At 45.2% G+C, this 15,301-nt stretch overlaps 1 protein-coding gene across 4 annotated transcripts in view; it reads right to left on the bottom strand.

Moving 5' to 3' along the window:
- Positions 1 to 15,301, bottom strand: part of LOC135517260 (ras-responsive element-binding protein 1-like) — a 78,392-nt gene that overhangs the window by 40,402 nt on the left and 22,689 nt on the right. The window contains exons 2-3 of one of the 4 annotated variants that reach the window (XM_064941396.1): positions 12,577 to 12,786; positions 10,962 to 11,068 (exon numbers count right to left, since the gene is read on the bottom strand). The exons of 2 other annotated variants lie outside the window; for them this stretch is intronic. The gene's annotated coding sequence lies outside the window, so the exon portion shown is untranslated. The remainder of the gene's footprint in view (positions 1 to 10,961; positions 11,069 to 12,576; positions 12,787 to 15,301) is intronic. One more of the 4 variants, XM_064941397.1, reaches the window with a different exon arrangement.

The following is a 15,301-nucleotide window of genomic DNA, read 5'->3' as shown; positions in this document are numbered from 1 at the left end:
GCAATTTGTTTCAGTCATTGGCAGCAGAGAACTGGAAGGCAGCAAAAGTAGGTGTTGGCTTTGGGGATGACCAGTGAAATATACCTGCTGGAGCGCGTGCTACAAGTGGGTGACCAGTGAGCTGAGATAAGGCAGAGCTTTACCTAGCAAAGACTTATAGATGACTTTGAGCCAGTGGGTTTGGAGACTAATATTTAGCGAGGACCAGCCAATGAGAGCCTACAGGTCGCAATGGTGAGTAGCATATGGGGCTTTGGTGACAAAACGGATGGCACTGTGATAGCAAATTGGATGCAGTCTGAGTAGAGTGTTGGAGGCTATTTTGTAAATGATGTCGCTGAAGTCAAGGATTAGTAGGAAAGTCAGTTTTACGAGGGTATGTTTGGCAACATGAGTGAAGGAGGCTTTGCTGCGAAATAGGAAGGCGATTCTAGATTTCACTTGGGATTGGAGATGCTTAATGTGAGTCTGGAAGGAGAGTTTACAGTCTAGCCAGACACCAAGGTATTAACACAGTCTCCAAAGAAGGGCTAGATGTATACAGAATGGTGTCGTCTGCGTAGAGGTAGATCAAAGAATCACCCTCAGCAAGAGCGACACCATTGATATATTCAGAGAAAAGAGTCGGCCCAAGAATTGAACTCTGTAGCACCCTGTCATAGAGACTGCCAGAGGTCCGGACAACAAGCCCTCCGATTTGACACACTGAACTCCTAGAAGTAGTTGGTGAACATGGCGAGGCATTCAGAGAAACCAATGCTGTTGAATCTGCCGATAAGAATACAGTGATTGACAGAGTTGAAAGCCTTGGCCAGGTCGATGAAGACAGCCGCACAATACTGTATTTTATCGATGGTGGTTATATCGTTTAGGACCTTGAGCGTGGCAGCTCAGAAACCAGATTGCGGAGTGGAGAAGGTACGGTGGGATTCGAAATAGTCAGTGATCTGTTTGTTAACTTGGCTTTCGAAGACTTTAGAAAGGCAGGACAGGATGGATAAAGATCTAACAGTTTGGGTCTAGAGTGTCTCCCCCTTTAAAGAGGGGTATGACCGTGACCGCTTTCCAATCTTTAGGAATCTCAGACGATACGAAAGAGGCTGAACAGACTAGTATTAGGGGTTGCAAAAATGGCGGTGGATAATTTGAGGAAGAGAGGGTCCAGATTGTCTAGCCCAGCTGATTTGTAGGGGTCCAGATTTTGCAACTCTTTCAGAACATAAGCTGTCTGGATTTGGGTGAAGGAGAAGCGGGGTTGGGGGGAGGCTTGGGCCAGTTGCTGCGGGTGGTGCAGAGCTGTTGACCGGGGTTGGGGTAGCTAGATGGAAAGCATGGCCAGCCGTAGAGAAATGCTTATTGAAATTCGATAATCGTGGATTTATCAGTGGTGACAGTGTTTCCTAGTCTCAGTGCAGTGGGCAGCTGGGAGGAGATACTCTTATTCTCCATGGACTTTACAGTGTCCCAAAACATTTGGGAATTAGTGCTGCAGGATGCAAATTTCTGTTTGAAAAAGCTAGCCTTTGCTTTCCTAACTGAATGTGTTTATTGGTTCCTGACTTCCCTGAAAAGTTGCATATCGCGGGAACTATTTGAAGCTAGTGTAGTACGCCAAGGCCTATATCTGTTCTTAGTTTAAAAAAAATTGAAAACGGCATTATATAAGATGGTGAGGAACGCACTTTTAAAGAACCAGGAATCCTCTACTGACGGGATGAGGTTAATATCCTTCCAGGATACCCGGGCCAGGATGATTAGAAAGGCCTGCTCGCAGAAGTGTTTTAGGAAGTGTTTGACAGTGATGAGGGATGGTTGTATGACCGCGGACGCATAATAAGACACAGGCCATGAGGCAGTAATCACTGACATCATGGTTTAAAACAGCAGAGGTGTATTTAGAGGGAAAGTTGGTCAGGATGAGATCTATGAGGGTGCCCATGTTTACGGATTTGGGGGTTGTACCTGGTAGGTTCCTTAGATTATAGGACAGCCGGGGTGTTAAGCATATCCCAATTTACGTCACCTAGCAGTACGAACTCTGACGATAGATGGGGGGCAATCAATTCACATATGGTGTCCAGGGCACAGCTGGGAGCTCAGGGTGGGTCTATAACAAGTGGCAACAGTGAGGCACTTATTTCTGGAGAGATGGATCTTTAAAAGTAGAAGCTCAAACTGTTTGGGCATAGACCTGGATAGTATGACAGAACTCTGCAGGCTCTCTACAGTAGATTGCAATTCCTCTCCCTTTAGCAGTTCTGTCTTGACGGAAAATGTTGTAATCGGGGATGGAAATTTCAGAATTTTTGGTAGCCTTCCTAAGCCAGGATTCAGACACAGCTAGGACATCAGGGTTGGTGGAGTGTGCTAAAGCAGTGAATATAGCAAACTTAGGGGGGAGGCTTCTGATGTTAACATGCATGAACCCAAGGCTTTTACGGTTGCAAAAGTCAACAAATGAGAGCGCCTGGGTTAACTTCTACATCACCAGAGGAACAGAGGAGGAGGATGAGGGTACGGCTAAAGGCTATAAAAACTGGTCGTCTAGTGCTTTGGGAACAGAGAATAAAAGGAGCAGATTTCTGGGCGTGGTAGGATAGAGTCAGGGCATAGTGTACAGACAAGGGTATGGTAGGGTGCGAGTACAGTGGGGGATAAGCCTAGGCATTGAGTGACTGTGAGAGAGGTTGCATTTCTGGAGGCGCCAGTAAAGCTAGGTGTGGTCTCCGCATGTGTGGGTGGTGGTACAAGGGGGCTATCTGAGGCATGTTGAGCAGGACTAGGGGCTCCGCAGTAAAATAAAACAATGAGAACTGCTCGAAACAACAGTATAAAGGCATATTGACATTAGAGAAAGGTATAAAGCAATCACAGGTGTTGATTGGGACAGCTAAGACTACAACGGGTGAGACAACAACGGGTAAATGGCGTTGAATGGGCAGAGGGGGTCAGTTAGCTACACACAGGGCCTGAGTTCGAAGCTGGGGCCAACAGATAAACAAAATGAAGTACAGTGTTAATGTACAGTCCAGCAGGCATCATCTGTGTAGCTGAGTGATCATATGGTCCAATGAGCAGCATCTACATTTGGTAGTCGATGACTATGCTAGGCGAGCGGGAGACATGGCGTTCAAGAAGCTAGCGGGCCGGGAATCAGATGAATCATCACCAACATCCATGACGCAAAGGCCAGTTAAGAGCACATTGGCCGAATTACGTCAGCAGACCAGTTGAGATGGATCGGCGGGGCTCCGTGTCGACAAAGGGTCCAGGCCAATTGGTAAGAGAGGTATTGTAGTTGGTGTAATTAATTTGCTAGCCATGAGATGGGCCTAGCTTAAGGCCAGCTCGAGACTGGTCTCACTCATCCTGACACCAAGAGAAGTCAACTTCCCCCCTCCTAACAGTCTCTCTCTTTTACATGCCAAGAGACAGAAGACCAAAGTTGGTTGTTGTGGATTATCTTTGTATGGCCTACTTGTACCTGTATACGGGTTGAAAATGGCAGATTTGGACACTGATAGGTACCTATATTAGAAGTTTACATACACTTAGGTTGGAGTCATTAAAACTTGTTTTTCAACCACTCCACACATTTCTTGTTAACAAACTATAGTTTTGGCAAGTTGGTTATGACATCTACTTTGTGCATGACAAGTAATGTTTCCAACAATTGTTTGCAGGCAGATTATTTCACTTACAATTCACTGTATCACAATTCCAGTGGGTCAGAAGTTTACATACACTAAGATGACTGTGCCTTTAAAGCAGCATGGAAAATTCCAGAAAATTATGTCATGGATTTAGAAGCTTCTGATTGACTCAAATGATGTCAATTAGCCTATCGGAGATGGACCTGTGGATGCATTTCAAGGCCTACCTTCAAACTCAGTGCCTCTTTGCTTGACATCATGGGAAAATCAAAAGAAATCATTCAAGACCTCAGAACAAAAATTGTAGACCCCCACAAGTCTGGTTCATCCTTGGGAGCAATTTCCAAACGCCTGAAGGTACCACGTTCATATGTACAAACAATAGTATGCAAGTATAAACACCATGGGACCACGTAGCCGTCATACCGCTCAGGAAGGAGACGTGTTCTGTGTCCTAGAGATGACCGTACTTTGGTGCGAAAAGTGCTAATCGATCCCAGAACAGCAGCAAAATACCTTGTGAAGATGCTGGAGGAAACAGGTACAAAAGTATCTATATCCACAGTAAAACGAGTCCTATGTCGACATAACCTGAAAGGCCACTCAGCAAGGAAGAAGCCACTGCTCCAAACCAGTCATTAAAAAGCCAGACTACGGTTTGCAACTGCACATGGGGACAAAGATTGTACTTTTTGGAGAAATCTCCTCGTCTGATGAAACAAAAATAGAACTGTTTGGCCATAATGACCATCGTTATGTTTGGAGGAAAAAGGGGGAGGCTTGCAAGTCAAAGAACACCATCCCAACCATGAAGCATGGGGGTAGCAGCATCATGTTGTGGGGGTGCTTTGCTGCAGGAGGGACTGGTGAACTTCACAAAAAAGATGACAACATGAGGAAGGAAAATGATGTGGATATAGTGAAGCAACCTCTCAAGACATCAGTCAGGAAGTTAAAGCTTGGTCGCAAATGTGTCTTCCAAATGGACAATGGCCCCAAGCATACTTCCAAAGTTATGGCTTAAGGACAGCAAAGTCAAGGTATTGGAGTGGCCATCACAAAGCCCGGACCTCAATCCCATAGAACATTTGTGGGCAAAACTGAAAAAGCATGTGCGAGCAAGGAGGCCTACAAACCTGACTCAGTTACACTAGCTCTGTCAGGAGGAATGGGACAAAATTCACCCAACTTACTGTGGGAAGCTTGTGGAAGGCGACCCAAAACGTTTGACCCAAGTTAAACAATTTAAAGGCAATGTTACCAAATAGTAATTGAGTGTATGTAAACTTCTGACCCACTGGGAATGTGATGAAAGAAATAAAAGCTGAAATAAATCATTCTCTCTACCTTTATTCTGACATTTCACATTCTTAAAATAAAGTGGTGATCCTAATGGACCTAAGACAGGGAATTTGTACTAGAATTAAATGTCAGGAATTGTGAAAAACTGAGTTTAAATGTATTTGGCTAAGGTGTATGTAAACTTCAACTGTACATTGGAATGCAGTGGCTGTACAGTAACATGCTATACATGACATCAGAGCTCAGGCTCTGCGCATCACAGCTCTTTATGGGTTTTGACATACAGTCATTCTGAACTTCAGCACCACTCGTGACAAGTGCCCCCTCCCCTCCCTCCTGCTATATGGGGTCAGTTATGCAATATTTTTGTTGTCTGAGTGAGGGATTTGCTGTTAATTACGAAGACTCAATGTATTTGGAAAGATGAGACGTTGAGTATTATAATAAATACCGCTTTGATGGCATACAAGCATGCCAAATCGGTCCATTTAAATAAATAAATAAAATCTATGCATTTCACATGACTGGGAATATAGATATGCATCTGTTAATCACAGATACAACCCCCAAAAAATGGGCCTCAGGATCTCGTCACGGTATTTTTGTGCATTCAAATTGCCATCGATAAAATGCAATTGTGCTCATTGTCTGTAGCTTATGCCTGCTCATACCATAACCCCAACGCCACCATGGGGTACTCTGTTCACAATGTTGACATCAGTAAACCGCGGGCCCACACACCATGGTTTGCGGTTGTGAGGCCGGTGTGACTTACTGACATTGGATGCAGCTTATGGTAAAGAAATTAATGGTAAAGAAACTGATATTAAATTATCTGGCATGATTATTAAATTACCTGTGTAATGATCATGCTGTTTAATCAGCTTCTTGATATGCCACACCTGTCAGGTGGATGGATTGTCTTGGCAAAGGACAAATGCTCACTAACTGGAATATAAACAAATTTGTGCAGAAAATTTGGGCGAAAATAGCTTTTTGTGCAAATGGGATCTTTTATTTCAGCTCGTAAAACATGGGACCAACACTTTACATGTTGCGTTTATATTTTGTTCAGTGTAGTTGAATAGTTAACCAATAGCTGGACTATGTGCATTGACTCTTCGCACTAACTCTTTTGACTCATCACATACGCTGCTGCTACTAATCCTGTTGCCTAGTAAGTTTATCCCTGCCTATATGTACATATCTACCTCCATTACCTCGTACCTCTGCACATCGACTCGGTGTTGGTACCCCGTGATACTCAAGTCATTGTTACTCATTGTGTATTTATTCGTCGTGTTAGTTTTCTATTGTTTCTCTTTTTTTGCTTTCTGCATTGTTGGGAAGGACGCATAATTAAGCATTTCCCTGTTCGTCTACACTTGTTGTTTACGAAGCATGTGACAAATACAATTTGATAGGAATTTTTTTTCTCAGTCTAATAATGCATATCGTTTTTCAAAATTCTTCTGTAAGAATCATTTCAATTTAGCCCTATCCATATAGTGCCTTCAGAAAGTATTCATACCTCTTTACTCATTCCACATTTTGTTGTTACAGCCTGAACTCAACATTGATAAATCTACCTTTTTGCTCACAAATCTACACAAAATACAAATTAATGACAAAATGAAAACATGTTTTTAGAAATGTTTGCAAATTTGTGGCAGCATCATGCTATGGGGCAGGGACTGGGAGATTGAAAAGGATCTGCTTTAGAGTGCAAACGTCCTTAGACTGGGGGCAAAGATTTACGTTCCAACAGGACAATGACCCCAAGCATACAGCCAAAGCAACGCTTGAATGGCTTCATAACAAGAATGTGAAAGTCTGATAGAGTGGCCCAGCCAAACCACAGACTTGAATCCCATTGAAAATCTGTAGAAGACTTGAAGATTGCTGCTCCCCATTAACTTAACAGAGCTTGAGAAAATCTGCAAGAATGGGAGAAAATCCCTAAATCCAGATGTACAATGCTGATATACATACTCAAGATGACTCAAAGCCGTAATCTCCGCCAAAGGTGTTTCTACAAAGTATTGACTCGGGTGTATTAAATATTTTCATATTTTCTTTTCTATAAAATGTACAATAACTGTCATTATTGGGGTATCGTGTGTAGATGGGTGTTTTAATGAATTTAGAATTCAGGCTGTAACAACAAAATGTGGAATAAGTCAAGAGGTATGAATACTTTCTGAAGGCACTGTAGGCCAATTCCCACAAGTGTAAGGTTTAAGAAATGCAATAGCCTAATTCAAGTTAATGTAGGGTCGTTGATGGAAAACGCAGAATAGAATAGCCTTTCGGCCAATACATAGCAGCTTAGTTTTGTGTGTTTGTGAGTGATAGAACAGTAAAGTACAGTTGGTCCTGTCTGGCCTGCCTGTGATGATGTGACTGACTGACTGACTGGTGTTTAGACAAAGTGGCAGAGCATGACACTCTCCTCGATCACAACAGGAAGCACAGACTCGCCAGTCAGAGTGTTCCACTTCCCTCTTTCTCTCTGCACGTGTGTGTGGTGGCTGTGTCTGACTGATGGGGAGCATTCTCTCTCCCCCTTCTCACTGGCCAGCTTCTTGTGAGTTTTTAGAGGACCACCCCTCCCCCTCTCCTGTTTCTCTCCTCCTTCAGCTCACACTCAGCTGCAATTACCCATCCTCCCTCCCTCTCCCTCAGACTACCCTGCCCTGACATGTCGCATGCGCACACACACACACAACCTACACACACACACACACACACACACACACACAACCTACACACACACACACACACACACACACACAACCCACACCCACAACCCACACACACACACAACCTACACACACACACACAACCTACACACACACACACAACCTACACACACACACAACCTACACACACACACACACTGAAATGCAACAGGTAGGGCCAACTCAAATGCAACAGGTAGAGAAAATTCACACTTTTAACCACACAAACCACATCCATCTACAATGCCTCTAGCTCTGTCGCTCTTCCACCCCCTCTCACAGAGCAAAGGTCAGGGTGTCGGTGTAGTACAATGTTTACAGAGGCAAGGAGGGGGAGGCATACAGGAACGGACAGAGCCTCTTCTCTGTTTCCTCTTCCTCTCAATCATCCTGTTTTTCCCCTTCCCCTCCATCGTCTCCCTTTCTCACTCTCGCCGTCTCTGTCCATCCCTCTTTCAGTCGCTTCCTCCTCCTTTTAGAATAGGCTAAGGCTATACCTATGGTAAATGCTTAACATGCGTTAGGCTATATGGCTGTGTTCAGGGATTTTAATATATTTTTGTCGTTTTCCCCAAATGGTTTGACAGTGCGCAAGTATCTATCTCCCATGTGTTCAGGTCAACGCACACACGCACACGCAGTTCATTCAATAAAACGGGATATTTGTTTCACTGCTAAAGTGAAAGTTCTTGGCTCAGTATCGGCAGCATGTCACAACAGAGTCAGTTGCTAGGCAGGGAGAAGTGAGTTACCACATCCCACGGTGACAAATGAGAGTTAGGATAATCTCTCCTAAACAAACTGCTAACATAACCGGATTCAATCCTCTCCTTGGACTAATAAAGGAGACGTGTACACACACACACACCTACATCTAGACCTACCAGGGCTACCAATAGTCATGCACATACCCACAAATAGTTTAAACTTGATCTGATAAGCCATGCAGATAGCATCAGTAATGTGGAAGCTCCACTAGCTTGCATTCCTCTCACAGGTCTGGGCTCTGGTGTGAAGAAGATGGGAGGAGGGAGGAGAGGAAGAGATGGGAGGAGAGGAAGAGATGGGAGGAGAGGAAGAGATGGGAGGAGAGGAAGAGATGGGAGGAGAGGAAGAGATGGGAGGGGTGTGTTTCAACCAACCATGGAACAATGTGGCCACGGAAAATTTCTGTCGAGACCCACAGCTCAGCCAAATATATATTTTCCTGCCCTCTCTGTCCCTTCCTCCCTCTCTCCCCCCCGTCCGTCCTCTCTCCCCCCGATCTGTCCGTCCGTCCGTCCTTCCTCTCTCCCCCCGATCTGTCCGTCCGTCCGTCCTCTCTCCCCCCGATCTGTCCGTCCGTCCGTCCGTCCTTCCTCTCTCCCCCGATCTGTCCGTCCGTCCGTCCGTCCGTCCTTCCTCTCTCCCCCCGATCTGTCCGTCCGTCCGTCCGTCCTCTCCCCCCGATCTGTCCGTCCGTCCGTCCTTCCTCTCCCCCCCCCGATCTGTCCGTCCGTCCGTCCCTCTCTCCCCCCCCGATCTGTCCGTCCGTCCGTCCCTCCCCTCTCCCCCCCCCCGATCTGTCCGTCCGTCCGTCCCCTCTCCCCCCGATCTGTCCGTCCCCCTCCCCCCGTGTCCGTCCGTCCCCCTCCCCCCGTGTCCGTCCGTCCCCCCTCCCCCCGTCCCCCCCTCCCCCCGTGTCCTCCGTCCGTCCCCCCTCCCCCCGTGTCCTCCGTCCGTCCCCCTCTCCCCCGTGTCCTCCGTCCGTCCCCTCTCCCCCGTGTCCTCCGTCCGTCCCCTCTCCCCCCGTGTCCTCCGTCCGTCCCCTCTCCCCCGTGTCCTCCGTCCGTCCCCTCTCCCCCCGTGTCCTCCGTCCGTCCCCTCTCCCCCGTGTCCTCCGTCCGTCCCCTCTCCCCCCGTGTCCTCCGTCCGTCCCCTCTCCCCCCTCTCCCCCCGTGTCCTCCGTCCGTCCCCTCTCCCCCGTGTCCGTCCTTCCGTCCCCCCCACACACACACACACACACACACACACACACACACAAAAAAAAAGCCACAGTTCATGCACCAAGACACAGAATAACAGTATACACATACTTTCACCCACACAACTCGAGGTAGTCAAAGTTCAATGAGGTGCTCATACAATCACTTTATACTAATATTCACAATTGTTATAAATAAAAAATAAAAAAACACTTGATTGTAATACTGTGTAGATTTCTAGGACGTTGTTCATTTCTCTCTTTTGCCCCTCCTCTCCTCAGTATGAATGCGATTGGTAGTTACGGGGAAGTTGTTTCAGACAGACCGTATGCATGCTGGGACCCAAACATGTTCTTACTGGATACATGGCTTCCTCTAGAACACACTTTACACAAGCTCTTAGCCTAACTAGGGACAGGCAGACTGTACAATAAGTATAGGAACACCATTAATTAATCCGTGTAAAGATAGGATGGCCAAGCCCAGGATTTTGACATCAATAATTAATTTATAGGACACATTTACAATAAAATGCTGCAGCTGCATATAATATGTAAATAAAATCATGGCAGTAGCCTATATTCAGGTCTAAATATGACACCTAACAGAACTGAGAGAATGGTAGAAAATGAAAAATAAAATAAAAAAAATTATAAAAACAATTGGTGCATACTCAAATGGTTCAGTCCTGACTCCCATCAATCCAAGGGCCGACCCAACAATCAGAGGGGTGAGGGAGGTGGGAATACCATACTGCCGACAAGGCAAAGAGTGGTGACTCAAAGTGTGTAATCTGTGTGACTTACCTACACACTTTGGAGGTGGGGTGTGTGAGACAAAGAATTGAGGTAAAGGACTCCTCTTAACAAAAGCACAGCCAGATAAAGAGAGGGTAGAAATGACAGCATGCCATGCACATAGCGCAGAGCCTGAACAATGACTTGAGTGCTAGCCACAGTGAGTATCAGTGTGCTCTACGCACACACCAAAACTACTGGAAGAAAACAATGACACGATTTCATCCCAAATCGGTAATGAAGCAAAATGAGTCTTTAGAATGCCTTTAACTTGTACTGTTCTCCACCTACGTCTATAGAAAGCAACTGATGAATGTCAAAACTCAAAAAAAAGCTCAAGAATGGAAGAACATATGAAAATGTGAAAAAGGATACGGATGACGAACGAATAAAGTGAGAAAAAAAGTAGACATGCTGAGTGAAGCTTAAAGCACAGCCTTCAGTATATGGGGAGTTTACAGTATTGAGTGGTGGGATGGATGGAAGAGAGAGCCTTATATTTACCCGTCGAGAGACCAGGGCAAAAACGCGTCTGGGCTCGGAGCTCAGGGCCTGGGTGGGAGACCACGGCCTGCCTGCCCACCTCGAGTGTCAGCACCCCACTGCTCACACTGCAGGGAGAGCACAGAGACCGCCGTCAATACACACAGTCATGTCGTCCGCATGCACACACACACACACACCAGCCTTCTCATCTTAGACCAGAGCAGCATGCAATGACAGATTTTGTGTGTGTGTGTGACACTCAGAGGTAGTAGACCGATTTCTTGCCTTGTTAAGCTGTAAATTAATCAAACAACGTGTACTCTTATCACATAAACTTGTCTCTGAGCACCAACACACACACTGCCGACAGCGAAACCAGGAAACTGTGGCCCTTTGCAGGATGGCGAGTTGAAACGGAGGCCCAACCAAGAACCCAACACGAGACAGTCATTCTCATTATGGCATTTATTTCCAACATGTCAGACTAGCACTAAAAGCTGTTGACAGCTGATTATTATGGTAATAGGTGAGACAAACAAGGATAGATGGACACAAGGCATTACAGTGCAGAGCCACTGACAGCTTATCTACTTTGTGAAAGAGGTTTGGGGGTGGGAAAAACTAAGATGAGGGGGGAGGGGAGGGAGAACGCATTCTAAATGGTGGCTATAGCAGGGTGTTGTGGGGAGTTGTCTCGTGAGAGGAGTGTGTCCGTGCGTACGGATCTGTGTATGAGAGAGAGCAAAGGATGGATAAGAAAAAGAGGGAGGAAGGGAGGGAGGGAGGAGGAAGATGGCTAGCTAAAACAGGACAGATAGGATGGATGAGAGAGACGGGAGAGGACAGGGATGAGCGAGAGGGGGGAGGGGTCGAGAGAGAGAGGAAAGGAGGGACAGAACAGAGATTATCAGATTAGTGGCTGGTAAGAGGGCCTAATTAAGAGGCAGAAAGAGAGGCAGTTATAATGGAACTGGGCGGAGAAGACATTTTCGGTTCAAAATGCCTGTTTAGCCACGACCAGTGGACTGTGTCCCCAAGCATCTCAAGTCCTGTTCACATGAAATGCTACATGCGCGTCCTGGTCTGTGTACACGTCACAGGACACTAACTGTGGTGCAGCAGGGTCACCGTACCTGCTGCGTACACGACTTAGCTGTCGGACAGGTGAAAGGCCATGCTACTCTGGAGCAGAGAATAACTTAACCTACATATAAAACCCACCACAGAAGCTTGGTTTGAACTAAGCTATACAAGTGGTGCAAAAAGGGTTGATACAGATGATTAGACACTGATCAATGCACATAAAAATAAATAAAAAGTCTCAAATCTACTTCATTAGGCCTACACACTTGCAGGTGTAAAAAAAAAAAGTGCTATGGCTACCTGTTTCAAACTGTAAAAAAATAAATATATATATATATTACACGCACACAGTATCAGTCATAAGTTGACACACCTGTTCAAGGGTTTTGCTTTATTTTTACTATTTTCTACATTGTAGAATAATAGTGAAGGCATCAAAACTATGACATAACATATGGAATCATGTAGAAACCAAAAGAAGTGTTAAACAAAATCAAAATATAAGTAGCCACCCTTTGCACACGCTTGACATTCTCTCAACCAGCTTCACCTGGAATGCTTTTCCAACCGTCTTGAAAGAGTTCCCACATATGCTGAGCACTTGTCGACTGCTTTTCCTTCACTCTGCAGTCCAACTCATCCCAAACGGGGGTTGAGGTCAGGTGATTGTGGAGGCCAGGTCATCAGATGCTGCACTCCGTCACTCTCCTTCTTGGTCAAATAGTCCTTACACAGCCTGGAATTGAGTTGGGTCATTGTCCTGTTGAAAAACAAATGATAGTGGGACTAAGTGCAAACCAGATGGGATGGCGTATCACTGCAGAATGCTGTGGTATCCATGCTGGTTAATTGCCGTGAATTCTAAATAAAATCTCAGACAGTGTCACCAGCAAAGCACCCCCACACCGCCTCCTCCATACTTCACAGTGGGAACCACACATGCAGTGATCATCCGTTCACCAACTCTGTGTCTCACAAAGACACAGCGGTTGGAAACAAAAATCTCAAATTTGGACTCATCAGACCAAAAGGACAGATTTCCACCCGTCTAATGTCCTTTGCTAGTGTGTTTTGGCCTAAGCACGTCTCTTCTCATTATTGGTGTCCTTTAGTAGTGGTTTCTTTGCAACAATTCGACCATGAAGGACTGATTCATGCAGTCTCCTCTGACCAGTTGATGTTGAGATGTGTCTGTTACTTGAACTCTGTGAAGCATTTATTTTGGCTGCAATTTCTGAGGCTGGTAACTCTAATGAACTTATCCTCTGCAGCAGAGGTAACTCTGGGTATTTCATTCCTGTGGCAGTCCTCATGAGAGTCAGTTTCATCATAGCGCTTGATGGTTTTTGCGACTGCACTTGAAGAAACTTTAAAAGTTCTTGAAATTTTCCGCATTGACTGACCTTCATGTCTTAAAGTAATGATGGAATGTCGTTTCGCTTTGCTTATTTGAGCTGTTCTTGCCATAATATGGACTTTGTCTTTTACCAAATAGGGCTATCTTCTGTATACCAACCCTACCATGTCACAACACAACTGATTGGCTCAAACGCATTAAGAAGGAAAGAAATACCACAGATCAACTTTAAACAAGACACACCTTTTAATTGAAATGCATTCCAGGTGACTACCTCATGAATCTGGTTGAGAAAATGCCAAGTGTGCAAAGCTGTCATCACAACACAGGGTGGCTATTTTGAAGAATCTTAAATATAAAATATATTTTCATTTGTTTAACACTTTTTTGGTTACTACATTATTCCATATGGGTTATTTCATAGTTTTGATGTCTTCACTATTATTCTACAATGTGGAAAATAGTAAAAATAAAGAAAAACCCTTGAATGAGTAGGTGTGTCCAAACTTTTGACTGGTACTGTATATATAATTTTAAAAAGAACAGTCTCAACAGTGCTAATTGAGATACAAGCACGTAAACTGAGCTGTCCAGTTATCAGCTTGTTACTGGTTGGAGGTTTATCACTTTGTTTCATCAGCAGGCAGAACAAAGCCCTCACTAAACTGGTAGCCTCTGTTGCTTATGGCTAGCCTAATTACCACACTAAGACACTTTAAACCCATGGAGGGACCTATGGGCACCTAGAGCTTCTGCTAGTAAGTAAGTAGCCTAAAATAGCTTTAGTGTATGCAAGATAGGCAATTCTTCTCAACGGCATACTGGTATATTTTTATTATGTAGAGAGCAGTCTTGTGAAAAAAAAAAGTTTACAGGATGAGGATGGGGAGTAGAACTAGAGCCAGTGACAATGGGGGTGTGTGTGTGTGTGTGTGTAAGAATGCTGCTGTGCTGCTCTCATAGCCGGTTGACAGGCACAGACAAGTGCTAAAGCCTGGAGGTTTGAGAGCAGAGCAGTTGGCACAGGGAGATATCACTTTTTGCCTGCTCTACACGACAGCATCCCTGCTATATCAGTTACAGCAGGGAAAGGTTAAGATAAAAGCAGAGAGAGGGGGCAAAGAGGGGGGGGTGGATAGAGCGAGAGAGAGCAAGAGAGAAAGAGGAGGTAGAGAAAGAGGAGGAGGAGAGAGAGAGAAAGAGAGAAGAGGAGGAAGAGAGAGAGAGAGAAAGGAGGAAGAGAGAGGTGTGGGGGGAACAGACAGATGCAAAAAGGAAGATGGAGGCCGAGAAAAGGGAAGTGAGAGAAAGGGAGGTGAAAGAGATGAATGGCTTTGCAGTGCACAGCCCACTAAGAGAAGAGGTGGAGGCAGGGAGGGAGGATCATCTGGACAAACTAGACGAGCCAGTTTCCTCCATTATGGTTTAGAGAGGAAGAGAGCCCCGTGTCTGTTTCCACCAGCTCTCTGCTGCCGCCAGAGCGGAGAAGCTAACTAACTGCTCATTGGCTCTCCAGTCAAATCTAACCCATGCTACAGGATAAGCCATGCCTCGCTCTGGTCTAAGCATCCTTATAGAGACAAACAGTGCACAACAACCAGCATGTTGACTACATTGGAGAGATTGCTTTCTCCAATGAGCAAGACAATTCTAATGAATGTTTTATTTTTTTTCAGAAGAAAAACTTTGACATCGAAATATCAAAAACTTTGGTGTAAGTTGTTTATTTGTGACTTGCCCTCAGCTAAATAAGCTACGTAAATCAAACTTGTCGATCAGCATCATGAGGAATTGAGTAGGGAATGTTTTTCCATGGTGTTTTTTTAAGTCATTTGAATACTTTTTCAGAGCAAAAATGACAGCAATGCAAAAAATTGAAGTCATCTGACCAACCAGCACACGTGTCAAACGTGTGGCA

Source organism: Oncorhynchus masou, chromosome 28 (genome assembly GCF_036934945.1).
Source record: "Oncorhynchus masou masou isolate Uvic2021 chromosome 28, UVic_Omas_1.1, whole genome shotgun sequence".
NCBI lineage: Eukaryota > Metazoa > Chordata > Actinopteri > Salmoniformes > Salmonidae > Oncorhynchus > Oncorhynchus masou.
Note: the sequence above shows the minus strand (reverse complement) of the source record. Positions and strands in the feature narration are given on the sequence as shown.